This window comes from Choloepus didactylus, chromosome 16 (genome assembly GCF_015220235.1).
Source record: "Choloepus didactylus isolate mChoDid1 chromosome 16, mChoDid1.pri, whole genome shotgun sequence".
NCBI lineage: Eukaryota > Metazoa > Chordata > Mammalia > Pilosa > Megalonychidae > Choloepus > Choloepus didactylus.
Window position 1 is genome coordinate 79,289,857 of NC_051322.1, and position 26,493 is coordinate 79,316,349.

The window sequence follows — 26,493 nt, forward strand, 5'->3', positions numbered from 1 at the left end:
AGATGAGAATTCTTTCTTCTGACTGCTGAATTCATCACCTCTCCTTTTAAAGCCTTCCAATGATTCAATTAAATGTCTCTCATTGCAGATGACACTCCTCCTAGTTCATTATACTTGTAATTAGCCACAGATGCAATCAACTTTCTGATGGTTTAAGACAATGAAATGTCCTTGAAGTAAGTTAAGCCAGTGCTTTCTTGATCAGAAAACTGGGCACCATCACCTGGCCAAGTTGACGTGTGAACCTAACCATCACACATCTTAAAATCCAAAAATCCTTAAATTATTTCAGTAACATCTCCAAGCTCAAAATCTGATCAAAATCAGTTGTGGTTGTGGACCATCTTGTTGCAAAATTTGTCTCCAGTCTGTGGAAAAGTGAAACCTAGAAAACAATTTATCTCATTCCAAAACAAAATAATGGAGCAGCCTTAGGAAAGATACTCTCATTCCAGAGGACAGAAATTGGAAGGAAGGGATCAAGTTTCTCAAGCAAGTTTGAAATCTTGCAGGGCAAACTCCATTAGATTTAAATGTCTGAGAGTCATGTGTAGATCAGTGCTTTGTCCTCTGGGCCTGCTGGAGTAGCAGTCCTCTCCTTTCTATGCACCTGGACAGTGCTCCTGCTGTTTACAAACAATTGGTCCTAGGCTTCACCTTTCTCAAGCATTGGAATATGGTCAGACTCACTGTGAAGCCTGGGGTATATAACACTCCCTCCTGCATTTGGGTGGTAGCAGAAATCTCCCTTAACACCTGGGACAAGACCCCAAATCTCCAAGTCCTGGGTTAGAAATCCTGCCCTACCAAAATCTTTGGGACAAACTCTGCTCTGTGGCCCAAGGAGATCTCTTCATTTCAAACCTCTGATTCCATGGGCCTGCCCATATACTCATTTTTTCTTCACTTTTTCCTGTCTCTGTTCACTCCCATCCAGCCTGGTAGTGTATCTACTCATATAAAAATCTCAAATTCTGCAGGAGGATCAAGGGTGTCAAAGCCATCAGACAAAAGGATTTCCCACAGATTGCTCCCAGAGAAATACTTTTCCAATCTTTACTAGAAGGCAGCATTAAGGAGTTTTATTGAGTGATGGTATTGTTCTGCTTCCTTTTCCTTGATTATTTTCAGATCATGAAAATTCATTTACACTTATGATTCCTGTGCTTATCTATATGCATATAATCTTCAATAAATATTTGAAAGGAAAAAAAATCTCATTTTTTGCATCTTTTTACAGTGAATTCTATAAATTCCTGTTACATATATGTGTGAATCATTCTCATCATCTTACAGATTCTCGTATCAACAAAATAGTAAATAAAATTTGTCTTGTATTCATTTCAAAGTTATACAAGTCAAGTTTTTAACATATTTAAAGTTATAATTTAGCATTTTATTTCTGTCAGCTTCTCTCAAATTATTAAATCTCATTCTCATTTCAAATTATTTTTCTCCATAAGTGTTCTTTTCATTTTTTTTCTTTCCTTAACTATGTTTTCTGTGGTGAATAATCACTCTCATATTTTACTAAGTTATTCTAGATTTCTGTTTGCTTCATTTCTGGTTTATTTCTGAGTTCCATAACTCCTTTTTCATATCTTCCTAATGTCTATCCATCTAATTTCAGATATATGGGATTTTCTTGATGTTTTAGCCCTCTTTTTAAAATTTTCCTTTACATTATTCTGAGACATTAAATTATTAATTTGCTTTCTACATTGCCTATTTAATGCCCTGGTGTTAAATTTTGGCATAGTATTCAGCTCTAGTCATCATTTGAACTTTCATTATATGGTGTTTAATTGTATTTTTTTTATTAACCCATGTTTAAAAGTGGTTGGTATTCTGTCAGAAGAAAGTATAAATATATGCTTGGAATGGGTCATTGTATCTTTTCCAGTTTCATCCTCAAATGAATCACTGGGTTCATTATGATTGCTCTAAAGTATTTTATTATTCTAGAGATACTTTAACTCTTGGAGACAAGTTCATTCAAAGTAAGACAATAAATTGTGGTCTGAACACTATTAGGTTAGGTTGTCAGCAAAGGACTAGGCTTGGGAAAGATTTTTGAAGTATTCCCATTTAATGGCCTCTGGTATTGAAAATTCACCCTAGGACCCTAGAAAGTATGCCAACCTGGCACTCTGCTGTCCCTCTGCTTTTCATGCAGCCATATGGGTGGTGCAACCAGAAAGTAGCATGGGCCCTCTTTCTACCAGTGATTTCTTGCATGATTCTTGGCAATTCACATATTCTTGTGCTTCAGATATCTCACTTATAAAGGAGAGATGAAGAACCTACCTATTTCACTTATTCTTTTAAAGACATAAGTGAGTTAATTCTTGTATTTGGAATAGAATTAACACATAGGAAAAGCTCAGTAACATGAGCAATTATTGTTTTATTATCATTATTGTTATTATGATTCCAAGTAAAGAAAGATTACCCCCACACCTTGTATTTGATGTAACTCTGGTGTGACTTAATACATTACAACCTGCAGGAAATTAGGAGCTTTTCAACATGAGACAGGTAACATTTTAAGACACATTTTTATATTTCATAACAGTAATTTGAGCACTGGCTCACAGAGGCAATCATCAGATACAGGGTACAATGATCTTCAATTCATCAAGAACTCTGGAAGTAATTGTACTATATTATGTAATGTATCATAGTGTTTTCCTCCTGTTAATATTGCATAGACATCAATAATTGTTTTTGCTCTAAGACAGTGTAATTTTCTTGGCATCTTGTTGCTACTCCACAGAGGTAAATGACTGTTTCAGAAAGCTGAAGAACATGGGCTCCATGGACAAATAAAAATGCATAAATCCTATAACATTCTTCATCATAGCATCTCTAAAACAAAGCAAGAGAGAACCTAAGATGGTGGCTAGGTGGGACAGGATGAAAAAACACCTCCATGAAAAATACTAGATAAAAACCAGAAAGTGACCCAGAACACAACTTCCAGCATAACAACAGCCAGACAATGTCTGTTAAATCCACAGGGAATGTGCATTTGGTGAAACCAGGAGCCTGCATTCTGAAACAAGTGAGTAAGCCAGCTGAAAGTCTGGTGGCCATGCTACAGTGTGAGGAAATAGTAGGCTGGCATTTGGAGATGGACAAGTTCTTTAAAAAAAAAAAGCCCTGGAGTGGATGCAGATATTATGGGGAGAGCCATGCAGTGAAGCACAGTGGGAGCAGGCCGGGCTAATGCCTCAGCATCTGGCATGGAGGATACCCCTTTCCCACACCCACTGCTGATTGTCTTGAGACCAGGGGAGCAGAGGGGAGCCAAAAGGATAAAAAAAAACTGCATTCCTTGCAGCCATCTCCCCAGCAGGCAAGGGACACTCCTGCCTGGGGCCAGACCCACAGCCCAGAGTCATGTCAAGAAACCCGGTGTGATGGAGAATCTTTCCTGCAGCACTCCACACACAACACAATATCAGCCATGGAGAGTGGACTTTAATGCACACACAGCTGATTGTCCCAGAGCTGGGAGGGTGGAGCTGTGTGAAAAGGGGGAAGTTAACGCATCCCATTCAACCATATTTAAAGCTGGCTGGGAACACCCCTGCATGGCCCAGTGGCCCAGGGCTTCCCTGGAGGCTGGTGTGCACTTGTGATGTGGCACAACCTCCCTCAGCAGAGGTCCTGGAAGAGCACAGCTGGGAAGGGGGACCCACTCAGAAACCCCAGGGACCCTACATGAATACCAAAGACTTGTGGGTCAGTAGCAGAGACAATCTGTGGAAAGACTGAAATGAAGACGTAGGCTACTGCAACAGCCTTAAATCTCTGGGAACACCTGGGAGGTTTGATTATTAAAGCTGTCCTGCCTGTCTAACCACCCAGACACATGCCCCATATTCAGGGTGGACAGCACCAACAAAACACCCAAACTTGTTGCACCAGTCGGACCCCACAAGAATCAGACCCCCACACACCACAAAGACAAAGCTGGGGAATAGGTGACTCATGGACACCATCTGCTGGTTAGTTAGAGAAAGTGTATGCCACCAAGCTGCAGTTCTGACAAATTAGGGATCAAGTAAATCAAATGCCAAGAGGCCAAAAACAACAGAAAATCTTAAAGCATATGATAAAACCAGATGATATGGAGAACCCAAACCCAAACACCCAAATCAAAAGATCAAAAGACACACAGTATTTGGCACAATTAATCAAAGAACTACAGACAGGCAACAATAGCATGGCACATGATATAAAGGACATAAAGAAGACCCTAGAAGAGCACAAAGAAGAAATTGCAAGAGTAAAAAAAAATAGAAGTTGTTATGGAAATAAAAGAAACTGTAGGCCAAATTAAATAGACTCTGGATACTCATAATACAAGATTAGAGGAAGTTGAACAACAACTCAGCCTCCTAGAGGACCATAGAACAGAAAATGAAAGAACAAAAGAAATAATGGGGAAAAATAAAAAATCAAAATGGATCTCAGAGATATGATAGATAAAAAAAAGCATTCAAATTTAAGACTCATTGGTGTCCCAGAAGGGGAAGATAAGGGTAAAAGTCTAGAAAGAGTATTCAAAGAAATTGTTGGGGAAAACTTCCCAAACCTTCTATACAATATAAATACACAAAGCATAAATGCCCAGCAAACTCCTAATAGAATAAATCCAAATAAAACCACTCCAAGACATATTCTGATCAGACTGTCAAATACTGAAGAAAAGGAGCAAGTTCTGGAAGCAGCAAGAGAAAAGCAATTCACCACATACAAAGGAAACAACATAAGACTAAGTAGCAACTACTTAGCAGCCACCATGGAGGCAAGAAGGCAGTGGCATGACACATTTAAAATTCTGAGTGAGAAAAATTTCCAACCAAGAATAATTTATCCAGCAAAGCTCTCCTTCAAATTTGAGGGAGAGCTTAAATTTTTCACAGACAAACAAATGCTGAGAGATTTTGCTAATAAAAGACCTGCCCTATTTCAGATACTAAAGGGAGCCCTACCAACAGAGAAACAAAGAAAGGAGGTACAGATATAGAGAAATTTAACATATATAGAACATTACATCCCAGGTCACTGGGACACATATTCTTCTCTAGTGGCCATGGATCTTTCTCCAGAATGGACCATATGCTGGGACATAAAAACAAGCCTCAATAAATTAAAAAAAAAAAAATGAATTTGTTCAAAGCACATTCTCTGACCACAATGGAATACAAATAGAAGTCAATAACCATCAGAGACTTGGAGAAATCACAAACACCTGGAGGGTAAAAATGAAGGGGAGATGAAAACATTCCCGGATAATCAAAAGCTGAGGGACTTCACCACCAGTAGATCAGTCCTATACGAAAAGCTAAAGGGAGTTGAGCAGGCTGAAAGAAAAGGACACTAAACAATTGACTGAAACTACATGGAAATTATCCAATCAGAGTCATCAACCACAGTTGAGTGGGGCACATCTCCAGGGAATCCCTTAAAGAATTACAATCTAATCAACACTGATAACCTCTGCCACACAAGATTACATCAAAGATAATGGCATTTGGGGGACATAATACATTCAAACCAGCACATTCCACCTCCGGGACCCCAAAATGATGTTAACTTTCCATATACAAAATACATTCATCCCACAATATCACAGAAACTTAAATCATTTCAGTAACAATAGTTAAGTACAAAACTACATCAAAATCAATTATAGGTGTGGTCAGTCCTAAGGCATAATTTTCCTTTAGCTGTGGATCTGTGAACTTAGAACAAGTTATGTGTTTCCAATATACAAAGGAGGGACATTCATAGCATTGCCATAAGGAGAAAGAGTAAGGAAAACAGGGTGAACAGGACCAAAACAGTTCCTAAAACCTGCAGGACAAATTTCATTAGATTTCAAAGTCTGAGAGTCATTTAAGAATGATGTTGCCTCCTTGAGGCTTAAGAGAGTGGGAGTCTAACCCTTCCTAAGGGCCTTTTTGGCAGCTTTTTCCTCTCCAAATTCTGGGGTGAGTTCTCCAACATATCCACACATTGTGGAGACCACCTTCTCAACCCCACCCTCCTCAAACATTGGGGCAGCCCCTGGATTCCCTTCCATTTCCAGTGCACACACTCAACCCCTTCAGAACAGTGGTGTGGCAGCCAGGCTTTCCCCATTTCCCTGGGAATATGTTCCACCCTCTTTGGGACCTGGGGTGGCAAAACTCTTCCAGACTCTCAAGGTGGAATGCTCACCCTCAGCCTCTAGGGCAAACTCACCCTTTCCATACATGTGGGCCACTCCGCTCTCCCAGCCTAAGGCCTCTTGACTCCAGACCTGAATCTCCATGGCTCTGTCTTTGAAGAATTTTTTCCTCCAATTTGTTCCTTGTCTGTCTCCTTCAGTCCAGACCAGCAAAAGCTTTGTCTATAAAGATCTTGCAAAAATTCTGTTGGCTTTGCATGAAGCAAACAGGGGTCAAAGTCATCAGACAATAGGACTTTCCACAAATGCTTTCTGCTTGACTCCTTCTCCAATCTTGGCTTGTACTGAAATGGCAGCTGAGTTCCATGTTTGGTTACATCCTCATGTTAGGCTGTAGCTTCTGGGATTCCACCCCCTGGGAGCCCAGAATTTTCCAAGCCATCAGCTTCTGGTTTCTTTGAACCCAAAAGTTCAATTTTAAGTTTATCTCTCTGTGCTTGCATTTTACTATAATCTGCAAGGAGAAGCCAGGGTACATCCTCCACATGTAGTCTGGAGTTCTCCTCAGCTAAGTATTCCAGGTTGTCACTTTCAAATTCTTCCTTCTACTGACACCAGGACTCAATTTTGCCAAATTCCCTGCCACTTTAAAACAAGGATTGCCTTTCTTCCAGTTCACAACACATTCATCATTTCTGTTCAAGGCCTCATCAGAAGTATCTTTAGAACCCATATTTCCACAAACAGTCTCTTCAAAGCAGTTTAGGCCTTCTCTATCAAGCTCCTCAAATTCTTCCAGAATCTTCCCCTTATCCTTTTAAAAAGCCATTCCAACATGTTTGGTATTTGCAAACTCAGCAGCAAAAGCACCCCACTCCTGGTACCAAAATCTGTTATAGTTTGCTAATGCTGCCAGAATACAAAACACCAGAAATGGATTGGCCAGTAATTTAATTCAGACCCACCCTGAATTGGCAGGGTAACACTTCCATGGAAATTATCCAATCAGAGTCATCACCCACAGTTGGGTGGGGCCCATCTCCAGGGAAACACTCAAAGAATTACAGTCTAATCAACACTGATAATGTCTGCCCACACAAGATTACATCAAAGATAATGGCATTTGGGGGACATAATTCATTCAAACAAGCACAGTTTCTATATCACATTTACTTTTAAAAAAGATCTCTCCTTCTACCAAAAATGATGTGAGAAATTTAATGAGCTTGAGTTCATGAATTCATGGACTGGTGTTTTGACCATGATTTTTTCATTTGCTAATTAACTTAAACTCTCTAATCTTCAATTTCCTGAATTTAAATATTGGGTAATACTGCCACACTCACAGCATTACATTGAGATTAAATTTTGACAATGTTTTCCATATGACAGCTCACTGGACTGGAATAGGTACATACTTAATGTCTGTTTAAATGAAGTCTTTGTGGCCTGTGGTAATTTTTCTTTTTTGTCTTTCACTACCATATAGGATATTATAGTTTCTCTTCATTTTTATTTTATTAAGTGCATGAATGAATACTGATGAATTAAAGGTATACATATCAGACAATATATGAACTTAGAGTATTATATTGACTTGCAAGGACTGTGAATTGGCTTAAAATTATTTGACATTGTCATGTGTATTATATCATTTAGGTCCATTGATTTAAAACAAATCCCTAGGGGAATTTAATATATGAAATTTTAGGTGTTGGAAGGCTGAAACAGCACAAAGGGGATGCTATGTATTAAGTGAAGGATTATGAACTGCAGGGAACAGTTATTACATATGATATTGAGAGACCATAAGGAAGAGGTAATTGCTCCCAGAATCTCAGAGCTCTCCACTCAACTGCTTGTTAAGTCCTTGAGGAAGGGACGTGTCTCCCAGGGTGTCTGAGCCTCTGAGGATGGCTTACACCTCAGCAGTATTCAGACCTCTAGTCGAATTTCCAACAGGAACTCTGAAAACCAAAGTCTGCTGCTCTAACCTCTGAAGAGAGTGATGAGATGATGAGAGGCTATTAGACAAGTATATCTTTCTGCTGGATTCACATAAACAGCAACTGGGAAAACAAGAAGAAATTCCCTCCTTTCTGTTCCACATTTTTCCAATTCTCCCTTTCTCTTTCCTTTCCCTCTACCTCCAGTTTCTCCACTTAGCAGAAAGTTATAGGAAGACAGATCACAACATGTATCGTAAACACACTGTGTAAAGTCCCTGAAACCTCACCACAGCCTAAAGAATGGAAAGGAAGGTATGGAGATGAGACAAGAGGCAACAAACACAACTAATGAGGGATTGCAATCTGCAACGCAAAGAAGAGATTCTTTTTACCTCTTCTCATCTCCCCTAGAGTGAATAAATCTCTCTAGACCTGAACACTTCAGTAAGCATCAAGACTCTTCAGTTTTACTTCATTACATTAATCATAGATGAAATTGATATTTTGTAACATTTGTAAACCAAATGTGAGAGGGGTTGATGGTGTTTGTGGTGGTTACCCATTAAAATCCAGGTAAGAGAATTTCCATTGTTCCATTTCAAATAGTAAATCTAATGCTTTCCCACAATTTTTATAAAATAAGCAGCCTTGTATGTTTACTTGGTTGTTTATATTCATAGTCACTGAGATAAACTCTGTCACAGAGCTTTTTTCAAAATTTTATTCATTAACAGAATATTCTTTTACCAGTTTGTGACCTCAGTGATATGACAGAATTGAAGGGACAATTCAGCATTAGGTAGGGATGAGAGAGAGACATACATGAGTGAACCATAGGGAGGCAGCTGTCACTCTTTACTTTTACTTTCTCATTTTGTGTCTGCAGTTAAATAAAATGATACATTCAATGTGCATGAATCACCAAGAAAAATTATATCAAGACATATTCACCATAACAATATATCTGGGATAAAATAGAGCTCCAGAAAACATTCTAATGCTGATTTTCTCCAACAGAGTAGATCACTTAGGTGTAAACTTGAAAATTTGAGACAGAAGAAAAGAAATTAAAAAGGAGAAATTTGACAAATGGAAGCATTAAATTTTCAATGATATTTTAAATTATTTTGTATGAGATTTCTGTTCAAGCACTTTGCCATATTTCCACTTGGTATTAATGTTTTCATAGTGATTTGCAAGATATTTTATATTTTAAGAGCACTGACTCCTAAGGAACATATGTGAAAAATTGTAACAATTTAGTATTTGTTATTTAATATTTTATATTAGGAGTGCTTCCTCCTCTTTAGTTTATTTTTCAATATTTATATTTCTTTGCAATTTGAAGAATAAAAACAGTATAAATAAATTGCACTACATTCTACACTTTATCTTGAACTTGCTTGCTTTTTTAAAAAAATCTTAAATTTATTGGTTTAATGTGATTTTGTATGTTTGCTGAATGAATGATTGTTAACAAAGTAATTGTCTAAGTCCTCTTCCCAAATTGTATAGTAATTTTCATAACCCTATTTATTGAGAATCATTTACTTCTCTAGTTGTTTAGAATATGTAATTGATTGAAATCAGTAATGAATAGATCATTTTGAACTAGTAAATACTTAAACTTCTCCCCTTGCTTGGCAAAGGATGATTAAATTTTTGTGAAGGAAGAGACAAAATCATTGTGCCAGTTTGAGTGTATTGTGTCCCCCAAATGCCATTATCTTTGTAGTCTTGTGTGGGACAGAAGTTTTGGTGCTGGTTGGATTTGCTTGGAATGTGCCCCACCCTGCTGTGGGAGATGATTCTGATGAGATGTTCCCATGGAGGCGTGGCCCCGCCCATTTGGGGTGGGCCTTGATCAGTGGAGCTATATAAATGAGCTAACTTGGGGGGAGAAAAGTGAGTGCAGCTATGAGTGACGTTTTTAAGAGGAGCAAGCTTGCTAGAGAGGAACATCCCGGGAGAAAGCCATTTTGAAACCAGAACTTTGGAGCAGACGCCAGCCATGTGCCTTCCCAGCTAAGAGAGGTTTTCCGGACACCATTGGCCATCTCCAGTGAAGGTACCCAATTACTGATGTGTTACCTTGGACGTTTTGTGGCCTTAAGACTGTAACTGTGTAGTGAAATAAACCCCCATTTTATAAAAGCCTATCCATCTCTGGTGTTTAGCATTCCACAGCATTAGCAAACTAGAACAATCATCTTAAATAGTATTGTAAGGAAATGGCAATCCCTACTGTTTAACTGCTCTGACCAATGATTTAAAGTTAGTGGATGACATAATAAAGACAACAATTTGGGGATTCAACCACAGAGGGAAAAACTCTTTCTCAATATTATTCCTTTCTCCAACTTTATTTTTCAAATTATCTGTGGTAGCTCTCATAGCTGCTGTGTTGACCATGATTTATATCAGTTTTTTCATTCTAAGTTTAAATTGAAAAAATAAAACCTTTAGCTGCCTCCAGTATATTCCATAGCTATATGATATCCATCATGATTCATTTGAAGTACAGGGATCATCATATTTTATTTCAATATCTTTTTGTCCCTGAACTCATTTAAATTCCACTTACTACCCAGACCTATATTTTTTATTAATCACACTAGGGCATTCCTTTGTAACAATAAAAGCAACAACAACAAAAACATGTAAATTAACCTTGGCAATAAATATCTATGTGATTTTTGTCTACATTCAATTATTTTTTCAACCATCATTAGTATATTAGTATTTAAAAACTTAAATATATTTAAAATTTTGGTGAAATTTTTAGAGAATATTGTAAATCATTAGAAATGCATCTCAATGATATTCATGGGCCCAATTTGGTTTTCTTTATTTCCAGTAGTCATCTTATCTGTGGACAAATTTCTTATTACTAGAATAATACAGATTTCAGCATCCTTAAATTTTATCATATTGGGAAAAAGATGAGAATAAAATTGTGCTGCCTTTTTTTCATAGTATTGTCACTCAATTTTTAACACAATCCCCATAATATGTCAAAATGTTCATACTCATTCACCATCAATGAATATTTTAATAATTAAATATGATTATAACCTTTATCTTTTTTTGTTGAAGGCAAGTCTGGCTGTCCCCTTATCTTCAAATAAAATTTTTATGAGTCATTTAGAGGCATTCACTATCTTGATTTCCTGAAGGAGGGGTGCTTTAGTGAGATTTTTAAATGACAATTTAAAAACCTTGTTGAAATTCCACTTACATCTCCTTTATAAAATAAAATCTGACTTCTGCCTTCAATTTAGAAGGCAGAAATCTAGAAAGAGATTTGCTCCCACTCTTACAGCACATAAAAGTAGATATTCTTCAAAATCACATATTTACTGGGACCCATCAGATAGCTGAGGACACTGGGCAACTGAACAACACAAGCATTGAGTGACCAGTAATAGCATCTACTTCTAGGAATGGGAGAAGAATCTGGAGAGATGTCCTCTCTTAGATGCAGGTACAAACTGAAGACTTAAAGTTTAGGGTGGATTAGACACTGTGACTCTTTGACAAACAAGAGAGTTTCTTGGGAAAAGAACTAAAATTTATTGACATACTTTTACCTGAAAGTAATATATATGAGATCAAAAAAGGCAAAAAAGCCTAGCCATCATTTACAGTGCCTTCAATGAAGAATTAAAAATTTAAAAAGACCTCATGTGCAGCAACATACTCAAGTTTTCCCTCTGTTTTGGTCCACAGGTTTTTACTCATTGCGGTTATCACCATATATAGGCTGGTTATACCTTTCTTTTTTTATTTTATTTTTCTTTTCTAAATTTTGAAAGGGAAGGTGGGAAGGAGAACCAGAATATCTCCCCAACATTGCATGCATTCTCATTGTAGATCAATTTTAGGAATGTATTATATGATAGCTGAGAATATGAAAACTGCTTTATGTGAATACCCTTTTTTTCATGTATACATTGAAAAGACTTTGAGTACACTCAGGGAAACACAGACATAAGTTGGAACCCTGTGGACTAGATTTACATTATAAATAAGAGCACATCAAAGACAGATACTTGAGGTTATCTCATTTAATGGCTGCCAGCATTTGAGACTCATTAGGAAAAATGCAGCCCTAGCACTGGCTCCAGGCCATTTGATTGGGAAACATGATGATTAGACTTTGACTTTGGCAAACTTACACCTCTTCATGCCTCAGTCATCTCTGAGAGTTTGGTAAACAAAAAACTGATATCTTGTTCAGATATTATGATTATTAAACTATGTAATCTGTATAATATTTAAGATCTTTGGGTGCATTTGTAAGAAGAGTAACTGTGTGGATACTTGTGTAATACTTAGCACAGGGTCTAGTACATCCATGCCCAGTTGTATAAACTATTAATGTAATTTTCTGACTAGGAGGCTCATTGACTTTCTGGTATTTGTGTGGCTTTAGACCCTATAGATTGCATGAAGAGGGGAGGATTTTGCCATAATATAAGGAAGGAAAATTTTGTAAGAAATATGCATGTAATTTAAGAATGACAATATGAGCTGTGGCTCCTATACACAATATTGGAATGTAGACTGCCATAATCACCAAGAAATTTGCTAGGAGTCACTGGTAGTTTTCATAATTGTTTCCTAATTAGGATTAAAAAAAGAATTTCCTGATGATATGCCATAGAGATTAAGTGTTTTCATCTTGTACCCTCCAGAGAGTTAGTTTTATTTATATATGTAGTTTTACTTTCTTTATTCCATAGGGAACAATTACTATTTTGATTATTCATGGTACCCATTCCCAGGAGCATAATTAAGTTATAAAGTCTTAACTCTATTATGCACACATCCTGAATACTTCAGGACCAGGGAGGAAATGTCTGTCCACCAGATGTGTTAGCCAAAACTAGATTCATGTTACTAGAAAATGGAAATGGGTATATTTTCTGAGCAAAAAGTATTCTAAAAGTAGATCTGATTCAGCTCTTCTAATGAGAGAACTCTTAGAGCACAAATTGTGGTGTATTTATGATGTGAAATACTTCTTTTGACATTAAGAGATAATTGATGGGAATTCAAAACAACATCAACTGAACACCAACATTGGATAACATCTATTAGTGTGAGAAAGAATACAGACTTAAAAAAAGTGTATCTTTATTCTTTCCCTCTTTCCACCCCTTTCCTCCTTTTTTCACATCAATTTCCTTCACAGTATACAGTAAAAATGACCATGGAGCTGCTCCCTAAATATCATATTGATTCTGAAATTTGAAGTAATGTATATATGAACTGGTCATGGGAAATCAGTCCCATGTGAAATATCTCTGCTTGAGAAAGGAAATATATTCTTTTGAACTTTCTATTGTGTTTACCATAAACTAGTTATCTATTTGCCTAGAAATTTGGAAGAGTAGTTTCCAAGTTCATATTCTTTTTATATCTCTGGGGCAGGCAAATATTCAATATTTTTTATTAAGTAGAAAATAAAATGTAATCTAGCACCACTCTTTGTTCCCATTACTTTAAATTTAGTCCAAGATATGTATATAGAAAAAATTCCAGTTTGCTTGACTTCTAGTCCAGCCTCTCTTCACTTAATTTTCATTGCATACAAGTGTAAAGCCAGGTGTATACTCCTCCTGAAATCTAGGATCTCACACTCCCCAACAATGGGATTACCTCACCTGGGTAAATTTGTTACTATTAGACTGAACTAAAAAAAAAGTGTATATTATATAATATCACAAGAGATGTACATGATTGGACAGAGCTTATTAAGTTTATCAGGGAACACCTGTCAGTTTCCATGTGGTTGTAAATTATGTCATGGAATCTATTTCATGTCCATGAAACCACCTAACATAATAGAACATCTCAATTCAATTCTATTGTTGTAATGAGTGTGGAATCCCATGTAAAGTTTTTCTTGATGCTAAAATTATTTTTGATCAGTGGGCTGCACTTCCATATTTGGAATAACTTGAAAATTGTGGTTTTTTTACATAACTCATAAAAATGGGGTTAAATATCAATGCCACATTTCCTGAAGTCAATATAAAATCATTTTTTCTCCATTAGATTTTTCCTAGGAAATAGACAAAATATTTTTTGTTTTCCTGAAAGTGAAATATAGTCAAAAATGGAGAAGGGAAACTGCAGCCCTGTGTCATAGATCATTCTCCTGGGATTATCAGACCTCCTGAGCTGAGCATCTTCCTCTCCCTGGTGTTCCTTCTCATCTATGGAGACACAGTGATGGGCAACTTGGGCATGATCACAGTGATCCAGATTAGCTGTCAGATTTGCACCCCATCATCTTGGTAATATTGAGGATCCAGTCTGCAGTGGGCTTTCTTCACCAGTGTCCCACTTCCTGGGTGTAACCATCTTCTAAGGGTCCCTGATTTTCACATATTTACACCTGACAGCATATCCTCCATGATCCAGGCACAAGTGGCATCTGTGATCTATGCTATCATCATTCCAATGCTGAATCCACTGATCTATTGTTTGAGGAAAAAAGATGTGAGAAAATCCTGAGAGTCAAACTTAGAAAACTATTTCCATGACCAAGCTATGCATCTTACAATTAAAACAAATCTGGATGGTTTTATGCCTTCAATTACTACAATAATTGAGGAAATATTACAGTAACTTCATATGGCATCTAAATTAAATGATGACTTAGAATCCTAAAATTTGGTATATAATCTTATTTATTTGTATTGAACACTGAATCACTATAATAGGTCATTTAGGCACATCAATTATTCAGAGCATGGACATATGGATGTTAAGTAAAGGGACATCTGAGCAGGGCCTGATAATTAAGCTTTACCACTGATGTGTGAGCATGTGCAACACCATAACTTGTGAAAAATATTAAATTGTTGTCTAATACAGCTAGACATTTTGTTTACTTGATGGTTAGCAAATTAAGAGTAGAACATTAAGATATTAAGACATAAAGACTGCCAAATTTTACTAACATGAAAAATGGTAGCTGATAGCTTGAGAGTAAAGCAGTGAAGAGGACAGAACTAAGAAAGTAAATATAAGCCCCAGTGAATGATTGAGTCACTTCAGTGAGATGCAAGCCATCAAACAATATAGAGAAATTTCTTGAAAATTTGAGGTCACCTTTCTAAGATAGTTAAAATTTTATCATTTATTGGTGATTAAACATGATTTTGATTTTTGATTACATAGAAAAGCAATCTTTTTAAGTAGTGTATGCTCTCCAATAAAAATGGTAAAGCTAAATTTCTAAGTAACTATACTGTGCTTCTCTAACTTCAAAGACTTAATAAACAAAAGTTTATGTTTGTGTGTGTGCATGTATGTAGATAAATGAAGCACTAGCTGTAGCATATTTCCTTCAGTAGTTTAGAAATATATAGATACTTGTTTTCCAAATCTAGCAGAAGGCTTCTGGCAATAATGGATCTACAGTATTAAAAGGACAAAAAAAGGAGAATTGCAGGGCTTAAGAAATATCTTAATGTAAACCCAAATGAAAGAACTCTTCCATATATTGTTACAAAATCTTTCAGTACTGCTTTTACTATGCATGAATCATTGCAGCAATCAAAGGAATGATTTGCTAAATCATATTTAAAATATACATTGAAAAGAATCAAAGATTAATTTGATGTGGTTCTTTTAAAGTCAAATGTGTGTATGTATAATGTTTCTCTCTCTTCAATAAGACTAAGACTGTAAACTACTTAAGAGAAGGGTTTGTATATTTTCATTTGCTCTTCAGAGCATCTAGCAAAATATCACATATATAATATGCAAGTAAATATCAGTTGCATTTTGGCATTGTGAGGATGTATTTATAGATGCATAAATAAATAACCACATGCTAATTAATGATAGTTTTCCTTGTTTTTTCCTAGCTTGTGGAGGCACAGTGATAATTCTTTAAGGCTAAGGACTCTACTGTATTTATGTTTATATTTTTCATTGGTATTTGGACAGCCACATTCATATTGGGATTTGGAAAATATGAGTTTAGGTTAAATGTTTATTTCTAGAATTATTTTCCAAACATTTGCTGTGTAAATATTGAACATGGCATAGTGATTTACAGATATAATCCTTCTCAAATGATGCATTTTCCAAATGATTCAGATAGGGAAGACTAAACAGAGATATACTTTGTATGTATGATTTTACTTTATTGGAGTGAGCTGGGTAGGAAGTTTTCATATCTCATACTAAAACAAAATCCTAAAAACAGAAATCAGTCATCAGAACTTTATATTATGTGATCTATGTGTGTGTGCATGTGTGTATGTGCGGATATCTGTGTGTATATTTTCTTTTATCTATGTTACAGCTTTAAGCTTCATTTTACTATACAATATTTAATATTATAAACTCTTCTAATATAGAATTGTTCCTATGAATTGCTATGGTGTTATTGTAGGGATATATTGAAGCTACTATCTCTATATTAACTCACTAATTTTTATTAAAACTTTATTTCTTCCCTTCCAGTCATAGACTCTGTTTGAAATTGTTTACTATGAAGATTTTTCATCATGATTATTGAAAATTATTAAACCAATTATATTTTATGATTTTCTTCTTGCATAAGGTATTTTCATTTATTCATTCTGAATATAATGTGCATTTTTAATAATTATGTAAAGCATCATGGCTTTCACACCTTATTTCCATTCATCTTTTTTCTAATTTGTATGTTTTTTTTTGCAATAACATTAAATATGTATTCATCTGTAGATAATTTCAAGTAGCTTGCACAGTTCTATATTTAATATTAACATAATGATATAGTTACTTGTTCTCTAAAAATTTTTAATGTCTTCTTGTTCTGTTTCTAGAAGAGAAACATGCTACACTCTATTTTCCCATCATAAGATGTAGTAATACATTTTATTCATCCAAGTTATTCTAAAATGTCCATATTTATTCCACTCAGTGTGCCCTCATACCTCTCTCTGGTCTACCACCCTTTCTCTTTTTTAGCCACTTTCTCTGCACCTTGTGTTTAGCCCCCAGTAATGTACATCTTTCTAGTATAAGTCATGAATTTCTTTGCCACTACTCTTTTGCTCACCCGATTCCCTATAGGCTCTTGATCTTTCTTGCACAGTTGACCAAATCCATACTATTTGGGACTATGTTCACAGCAGTAATTGTCATGTTTGATATTTGATGGATATATTTTCTTTTTTAACATATTGAGAAAAGGCACTCATTTTAAAACCTGTTTGACATAGCAGGCTTTAAAATTAAGATAATTATTGTGGTTTGGTTTAAGATACCTTTTATATCAACTTAAAAAACACAGTTACTTTTCTTAACCAGTTTTATTTTAAGAAGTATTTAAGGAATTCCCCTGAAAACAAAAATCTAATGAAAATAAAATAAATTGACTGGAATTAACTTGTTGATATCACATAGACATAGGCTCACTCTTAAATCCATACACAACAATTAGTGATCCATTTAAAAATGAACTCAAGAATATTAGCTGATAATTAGAGAAGGTAGTATAGAATAAATGAGGATTTTGCATAGGATATTTGCCTTTCAAGATATGGAAAGGGTAAGGAGGGTGGGTAGAGAAACTGTTTAAAAATAGCTAAAGACACCATATAAGAAAGGAGGCACAAGAAAGAAAAATATATTTTAATAAAGAAAGTAGAAATATTGATGCAGTGAAATATAAACACATTATAGAAAATCTAAGTTTATGTTAAGTGGAACAAATTCCTCTAAAAAGACAAGTATTACCAGAGTGAATCAAAATATAAAATCCAATATAAAATAATTCTTACACAATTTTTACTAAGATACAGTGATGCAAATCATAGGGTCAAATGGCACAAAGTAACTAATTGTACAGAAGGTTATTTTAACTATTCCGTTTACATGAGCCTCACTTCTTCTGTGTATTTTTATGGATTCCTATTTCACTTCTTCCAGGTTGCTGAAATGTGACCTATCACTGAAGAGTCTCTGAAAATTATTTTTTAAGATAGCAAGATCAAATGTCTCCATGGACATCCTCCACTTAGCTTTTCTCCAAAGCACTTGTCTTGTACTTCATCATTTACCATCATCCCCCCACCATGACACCTAATATAATGTCACTCTGTGTCACTCTTGTGAGTCCTTCTCACTGTTCCTCACCTGCCCAGCCTGCCCCCTGTCCAGGGACTTTGCACTAGTGTCTCCCTTGTCTGGAACACTTTCCTCCCATGTACCTGATTGACTAACTGTTCCGTCTCCAAGTCTTTGATCAAATGCTAACTTTTTTACTGAGGCCTGCCCTAAACACTGTTTCCAGTTGTTTCCTCATAGCCTTGTGCCACAACATCTCACCCACTAGCCTGTCTTACAATTTATTTCCTTTTTAAATAGTCCTTTACACAAACATGGCATACCACTTATTTATGTATAATTTTTTGTTTCTCTCAGCTAAAATATAAGCCCTGTGGACAGTGCCCAGTACATTACAGGTATTCAATAAAGTGTTTTCTGAATAAATGAATGACATGCAGTGGCTTGTTTGTACATATTTCATCTAGTGTGTAATTAATCCAACAAGTAAAACACACTTTGGGATTTTAATATCAGATTAATCTAGGTAAGAAGGCTAAAATTGTATATCAGCATTTTACTTTCTCAGCATCTATGAGTCTCTTATACAAATTTAATGCAATTAATTCATACATTTCAATAAATTTCCAAAGTTTAATATAAAGGAGCCACATTTTCTGACAACAATGAAATTTAATTTTCAATTAATATTCAAAATATAAAAAATGAAACTCAGTTCCTCTTGAAAATTAAAAATATATAAAGCTAAAAACCCAATCTTAACTTATCCTTGATCAAACAGGAAATAAAAATTTGATTCTAGACTACTTATATAATGGATACCAATATAAGTAATGCATAACACTGAATATAAGATAAAAATAAAGTGGTTCTCAGATGAATAATGGAAATATAAAAGTCCTGTATTCTTAAACAGGAAACAAAAATATACAATATAATTAATTATATGATGGTGGTAGAGAAAGAGAAAGGAGTTAAATCTTAAAAAAGCAGAGGAAATAAAAATGATGAAACTAAAATAACATTAATTAATCAGAAAGCTAAAAATGAATTACATTTATCAAAAAAGAGAAAGAAATAGAATCATAGAAACATTCTTTAATAACTACCCTCCCAAAAAAACAAAAAGAATAATCTATGAGATGAGAGAGACAAAAAGAGACAAAAACATCAGGAAAAGATGTAGTGATCTAGGAGATGAAACTATATCATTTAAATCAAAAGAGATTTAATATCTCTGATCAGAGTTTGACTTCTGTCATGACAGAGTAAGTGGCACAAGAATTTTCAGGACATCATAAATAACCATGCTATCTCCTCATAGGAGCAGGCCTTAATGTTTATGTTTTTAGGTTACAACCACATCATACTGGTAATTATAGCTTTGGGAGGTAACTTCTTTGTACAGTTGTAGTGCAGCATCATTGGTCCTCTGGAAAACAGGACGGTGGGCTTTAGAGTTCCATTGAACTGTTTCACAGCACACTCTGGCACCATGCATAGAGCCAGTTTGGAGGCAATGTTCACTGAAAAGCTAAAGTGATTGAGACTTTTCTGGCAGACAGAGGCAAAGGTGTTTGTAGTAAAAGGTGTTTTTAGTAACAGCATGTTCTCATCCAATTCTGGAGCATGTTTATGTGATATGGTTGACCTTTTTATAGTTCTAGGGACCACAGAAATGTGTCTCACCAATAACTCTGATAGGGAGAGAGCAGGCAGGCACAGTACTAGGAGCTTGGTGTAAACATGCAAGCACTTGAATTAAAACAGAGGTCTAATTTTTTTACATTTTTACTAGGATTATATTAGATAATGGGTAGAACATAATTTATATACTTGCCTTGCTTATTTTTAAGTCTTTCTTTGCTGTTGTTGAAGATGAAGCTCTGACTTGAAGCAAACTGCAAGCCCTTTCAGAAAAGCATTAGAGTAAAACAATATAACTTACAAGGAAATTTGGCTGTTTTTGTGACACATAACACTTTAAAAATAACTAAAATTATAACTAGCAGTACTATATTGTTTGATATTCTGCACATTAGTAACTAAAAGATTAGTTTTTAATTTTTATAACATTGTTCAAACATTTTTTTTGCAACTTATAACATATTACATGAATTTAATCATTTTTAGCACTTTTTTTCCAAGGTGAATGAACAAATTTTTTGTAATTATTGGGAATAAAAGATATTCTTTAGGGCTTGACCTTGAGAAAGCAAAATGTTAAAAGATATCAGGTTTGAAACAGTATTTTTTTTATTTAACTCTATTTAAGGAAAAGACTTAGCTCTTTTAAAAGTGAGCAGATAATGTTTTTATTTTTTTTAATCTTCATTTTATTGAGATATATTCACATACCACGCAGTCATACAAAACAAATTGTACATTCAATTGTTCACAGTACCATTACATAGTTGTACATTCATCACCTAAATCAATCCCTGACACCTTCATTAGCACACACACAAAAATAACAAGAATAATAATTAAAATGAAAAAGAGCAATTGAAGTAAAAAAGAACACTGGGGAGGTGGGGCAAGATGACAGACTGGTGAGCTGTATGTTTTAGTTACTCCTCCAGGAAAGTAGGTAGAAAGCCAGGAACTGCGTGGACTGGACACCACAGAGCAATCTGACTTTGGGCATACTTCATACAACACTCATGAAAACGTGGAAATACTGAAATCAGTGAAATCTGTAAGTTTTTGCGGCCAGGGGACCCACGCCCCTCCCTGCCAGGCTCAGTCCCGTGGGAGGAGGGGCTATCAGCTCCTGGAAGGAGAAGGGAGAACTGCAGTGGCAGCCCTTAGAGGAAACTCATTCTACTGATCCAAACTCCAACCACAGATAGACTGAGACCAGACACCAGAGAATCTGAGAGCAGCCAGCCCAGCAGAGAGGAGACAGGCATAGAAAAAAACAACATGAAAAACTCCAAGATAAAAGCGGAGGATTTTTGGAGTTCTGGTGAACATAGAAAGGGGAAGGGCAGAGCTTAGGCCCGAGCTCAGGCCCTGAGGTGCATATGCAAATCCCAAAGAAAAGCTGATCTCTCTGCCCTGTGGACCTTTCCTTAATGGCACTGGTTGCTTTGTCTCTTAGCATTTCAATAACCCATTAGATCTCTGAGGAGGGCCCTTTTTTCTTTTTTTTTTTTTTTAATCCTTTTTTCTTTTTCTAAAACAATTACTCTAAGAAGCCCAATACAGAAAGCTTCAAAGACTTGCAATTTGGGCAGGTCAAGTCAAGAGCAGAACTAGGAGAGCTCTAAGACAAAACACAATAATCCAGTGACTGAGAAAATTCACTAAACACCACAACTTCCCAAGAAAAGGGGGGTGTCCGCTCACAGCCATCATCCTGGTAGACAGGAAACACTCCTGCCCATCGCCAGCCCCATAGCCCAGAGCTGCCCCAGACAACCCAGTGTGACGGAAGTGCTTCAAATAACAGGCACACACCACAAAACTGGGCGTGGACATTAGCCTTCCCTGCAACCTCAGCTGATTGTCCCAGAGTTGGGAAGGTAGAGCAGTGTGAATTAACAAAGCCCCATTCAGCCATCATTTCAGCAGACTGGGAGCCTCCCTACACAGCCCAGCAGCCCAGAACTGCCCTGGGGGGATGGCACTCACCTGTAGACATAGCACAGTCATCCCTCAACAGAGGACCCGGGGTGCACGGCCTGGAAAAGGGGCCCACTTACAAGTCCCAGGAGCCATATGCCAATACCAAGGACTTGTGGGTAAGTGGCAGAGACAAACTGTGGCAGGACTGAACTGAAGGATTAGACTATTGCAGCAGCTTTAAAACTCTAGGATCACCAGGGAGATTTGATTGTTAGAGCCACCCCCCCCTCCCTGACTGCCCAGAAACACGCCCCATATACAGGGCAGGCAACACCAACTACACACACAAGCTTGGTACACCAATTGGACCCCACAAGACTCACTCTCCCACTCACCAAAAACGCTAAGCAGGGGAGAACTCGCTTGTGGAGAACAGGTGGCTCGTGGACGCCACATGCTGGTTAGTTAGAGAAAGTGTACTCCACGAAGCTGTAGATATGATAAATTAGAGATAAGGACTTCAATTGGTCTACAAATCCTAAAAGAACCGTATCAAGTTCAGCAAATGCCACGAGGCCAAAACAACAGAAAATTATAAAGTATATGAAAAAACCAGACGATATGGATAACCCAAGCCCAAGCACCCAAATCAAAAGATCAGAAGACACACAGCACATAGAGCAGCTACTCAAAGAACTAAAGAAGAACAATGAGACCATAGTACGGGAGACAAAGGAAATCAAGAAGACCCTAGAAGAGCATAAAGAAGACATTGCAAGACTAAATAAAAAAATGGATGATCTTATGGAAATTAAAGAAACTGTTGACCAAATTAAAAAGATTCTGGACACTCATAGTACAAGACTAGAGGAAGTTGAACAACAAATCAGTGACCTTGAAGATGACAGAATGGAAAATGAAAGCATAAGAGAAAGAATGGGGAAAAAAATTGAAAAAATCGAAATGGACCTCAGGGATATGATAGATTATATGAAACGTCCAAATATAAGACTCATTGGTGTCCCAGAAGGGGAAGAAAAGGGTAAAGGTCTAGGAAGAGTATTCAAAGAAATTGTTGGGGAAAACTTCCCAAATCTTCTAAATAACATAAATACACAAATCATAAATGCTCAGCGAACCACAAATAGAATAAATCCAAATAAACCCACTCCGAGACATATACTGATCACACTGTCAAACACAGAAGAGAAGGAGCAAGTTCTGAAAGCAGCAAGAGAAAAGCAATTCACCACATACAAAGGAAACAACATAAGAGTAAGTAGTGACTACTCAGCAGCCACCATGGAGGCGAGAAGGCAGTGGCATGATATATTTAAAATTCTGAGTGAGAAAAATTTCCAGCCAAGAATACTTTATCCAGCAAAGCTCTCCTTCAAATTTGAGGGAGAGCTTAAATTCTTCACAGACAAACAAATGCTGAGAGAATTTGCTAACAAGAGACCTGCCCTACTGGAGATACTAAAGAGAGCCCTACAGACAGAGAAACAAAGAAAGGATAGAGAGACTTGGAGAAAGGTTCAGTACTAAAGAGATTCGGTATGGGTACAATAAAGGATATTAATAGACAGAGGGGAAAAATATGAGAAACATAAATCAAAGGATAAGATGGCTGATTCAAGAAATGCCTTCAAGGTTATAACGTTGAATGTAAATGGATTAAACTCCCCAATTAAAAGACAGATTCGCAGAATGGATAAAAAAAAAATGAACCATCAATATGTTGGATACAAGAGACTCATCTTAGACACAGGGACACAAAGAAACTGAAAGTGAAAGGATGGAAAAAAAAATATTTCATGCAAGCTACAGCCAAAAGAAAGCAAGTGTAGCAATATTAATCTCAGATAAAATAGACTTCAAATGCGGGATGTTTTGAGAGACAAAGAAGGCCACTACATACTAGTAAAAGGGGCAATTCAGCAAGAAGAAATAACAATCGTAAATGTCTATGCACCCAATCAAGGTGCCACAAAATACATGAGAGAAACACTGGCAAAACTAAAGGAAGCAATGGATGTTTCCACAATAATTGTGGGAGACTTCAACACATCACTCTCTCCTATAGATAGATCAACCAGACAGAAGACCAATAAGGAAATTGAAAACCTAAACAATCTGATAAATGAATTAGATTTAACAGACATATACAGAACATTACATCCCAAATAACCAGGATACACATACTTCTCCAATGCTCATGGAACTTTCTCCAGAATAGATCATATGCTGGGACATAAAACAAGCCTCAATAAATTTAAAAAGATTGAAATTATTCAAAGCACATTCTCTGACCACAATGGAATACAATTAGAAGTCAATAACCATCAGAGACTTAGAAAATTCACAAATACCTGGAGGTTAAACAACACACCCCTAAACAATCAGTGGGTTAAAGAAGAAATAGCAAGAGAAATTGCTAAGTATATAGAGATGAATGAAAATGAGAACACAACATACCAAAACCTATGGGATGCAGCAAAAGCAGTGCTAAGGGGGAAATTTATAGCACTAAACACATATATTAAAAAGGAAGAAAGAGCCAAAATCAAAGAACTAATGGATCAACTGCAGAAGCTAGAAAATGAACAGCAAACCAATCCTAAACCAAGTAGAAGAAAAGAAATAACAAGGATTAAAGCAGAAATAAATGACATAGAGAACAAAAAAACAATAGAGAGGATAAATATCACCAAAAGTTGGTTCTTTGAGAAGATCAATAAGATTGACAAGCCCCTAGCTAGACTGACAAAATCAAAAAGAGAGAAGACCCATATAAACAAAATAATGAATGAAAAAGGAGACATAACTGCAGATCCTGAAGAAATCAAAAAAATTATAAGAGGATAATAGGAACAACTGTATGGCAACAAACTGGATAATGTAGAAGAAATGGACAATTTCCTGGAAACATATGAACAACCTAGACTGACCAGAGAAGAAATAGAAGACCTCAACCAACCCATCACAAGCAAAGAGATCCAATCAGTCATCAAAAATCTTCCCACAAATAAATGCCCAGGGCCAGATGGCTTCAAAGGGGAATTCTACCAAACTTTCCAGAAAGAACTGACACCAATCTTACTCAAACTCTTTCAAAACATTGAAGAAAATGGAACACTACCTAACTCATTTTATGAAGCTAACATCAATCTAATACCAAAACCAGGCAAAGATGCTACAAAAAAGGAAAACTACTGACCAATCTCCATAATGAATATAGATGCAAAAATCCTCAACAAAATACTTGCAAATCGAATACAAAGACACATTAAAAAAATCATACACCATGACCAAGTGGGGTTTATTCCAGGCATGCAAGGATGGTTCAACATAAGAAAATCAATCAATGTATTACAACACATTAACAAGTCAAAAGGGAAAAATCAATTCATCATCTCAATAGATGCTGAAAAAGCATTTGACAAAATCCAACATCCGTTTTTGATAAAAACACTTCAAAAGGTAGGAATTGAAGGAAACTTCCTCAACATGATAAAGAGCATATATGAAAAACCCACAGCCAGCATAGTACTCAATGGTGAGAGACTGAAAGCCTTCCCTCTAAGATCAGGAACAAGACAAGGATGCCTGCTGTCACCACTGTTATTCAACATTGTGCTGGAAGTACTAGCCAGGGCAATCCGGCAAGACACAGAAATAAAAGGCATCCAAATTGGAAAAGAAGAAGTAAAACTGTCATTGTTTGCAGATGATATGATCCTATATCTAGAAAACCCTGAGAAATCGATGATACAGCTACTAGAGCTAATAAACAAATTTAGCAAAGTAGCGGGATACAAGGTTAATGCACATAAGTCAGTAATGTTTCTATATGCTAGAAATGAACAAACTGAAGAGACACTCAAGAAAAATATACCATTTTCAATAGCAACTACAAAAATCAAGTACCTAGGAATAAACTTAACCAAAGATGTAAAAGACCTATACAAAGAAAACTACATAACTCTACTAAAAGAAATAGAAGGGGACCTTAAAAGATGGAAAAATACTCCATGTTCATGGATAGGAAGACTAAATGTCATTAAGATGTCAATTCTACCCAAACTCATCTACAGATTCAATGCAATCCCAATCAAAATTCCAACAACCTACTTTGCAGACTTGGAAAAGCTAGTTATAAAATTTATTTGGAAAGGGAAGATGCCTCGAATTGCTAAAGACACTCTAAAAAAGAAAAACGAAGTGGGAGGACTTACACTCCCTGACTTTGAAGCTTATTATAAAGCCACAGTTGCCAAAACAGCATGGTACTGGCACAAAGATAGACATATAGATCAATGGAATCGAATTGAGAATTCGGAGATAGACCCTCAGATCTATGGCCGAGTGATCTTTGATAAGGCCCCCAAAGTCACTGAACTGAGTCATAATGGTCTTTTCAACAAATGGGGCTGGGAGAGTTGGATATCCATATCCAAAAGAATGAAAGAGGACCCCTACCTCACCCCCTACACAAAAATTAACTCAAAATGGACCAAAGATCTCAATATAAAAGAAAGTACCATAAAACTCCTAGAAGATAATGTAGGAAAACATCTTCAAGACCTTGTATTAGGCGGCCACTTCCTAGACTTTACACCCAAAGCACAAGCAACAAAAGAGAAAATAGATAAATGGGAACTCCTCAAGCTTAGAAGTTTCTGCACCTCAAAGGAATTTCTCAAA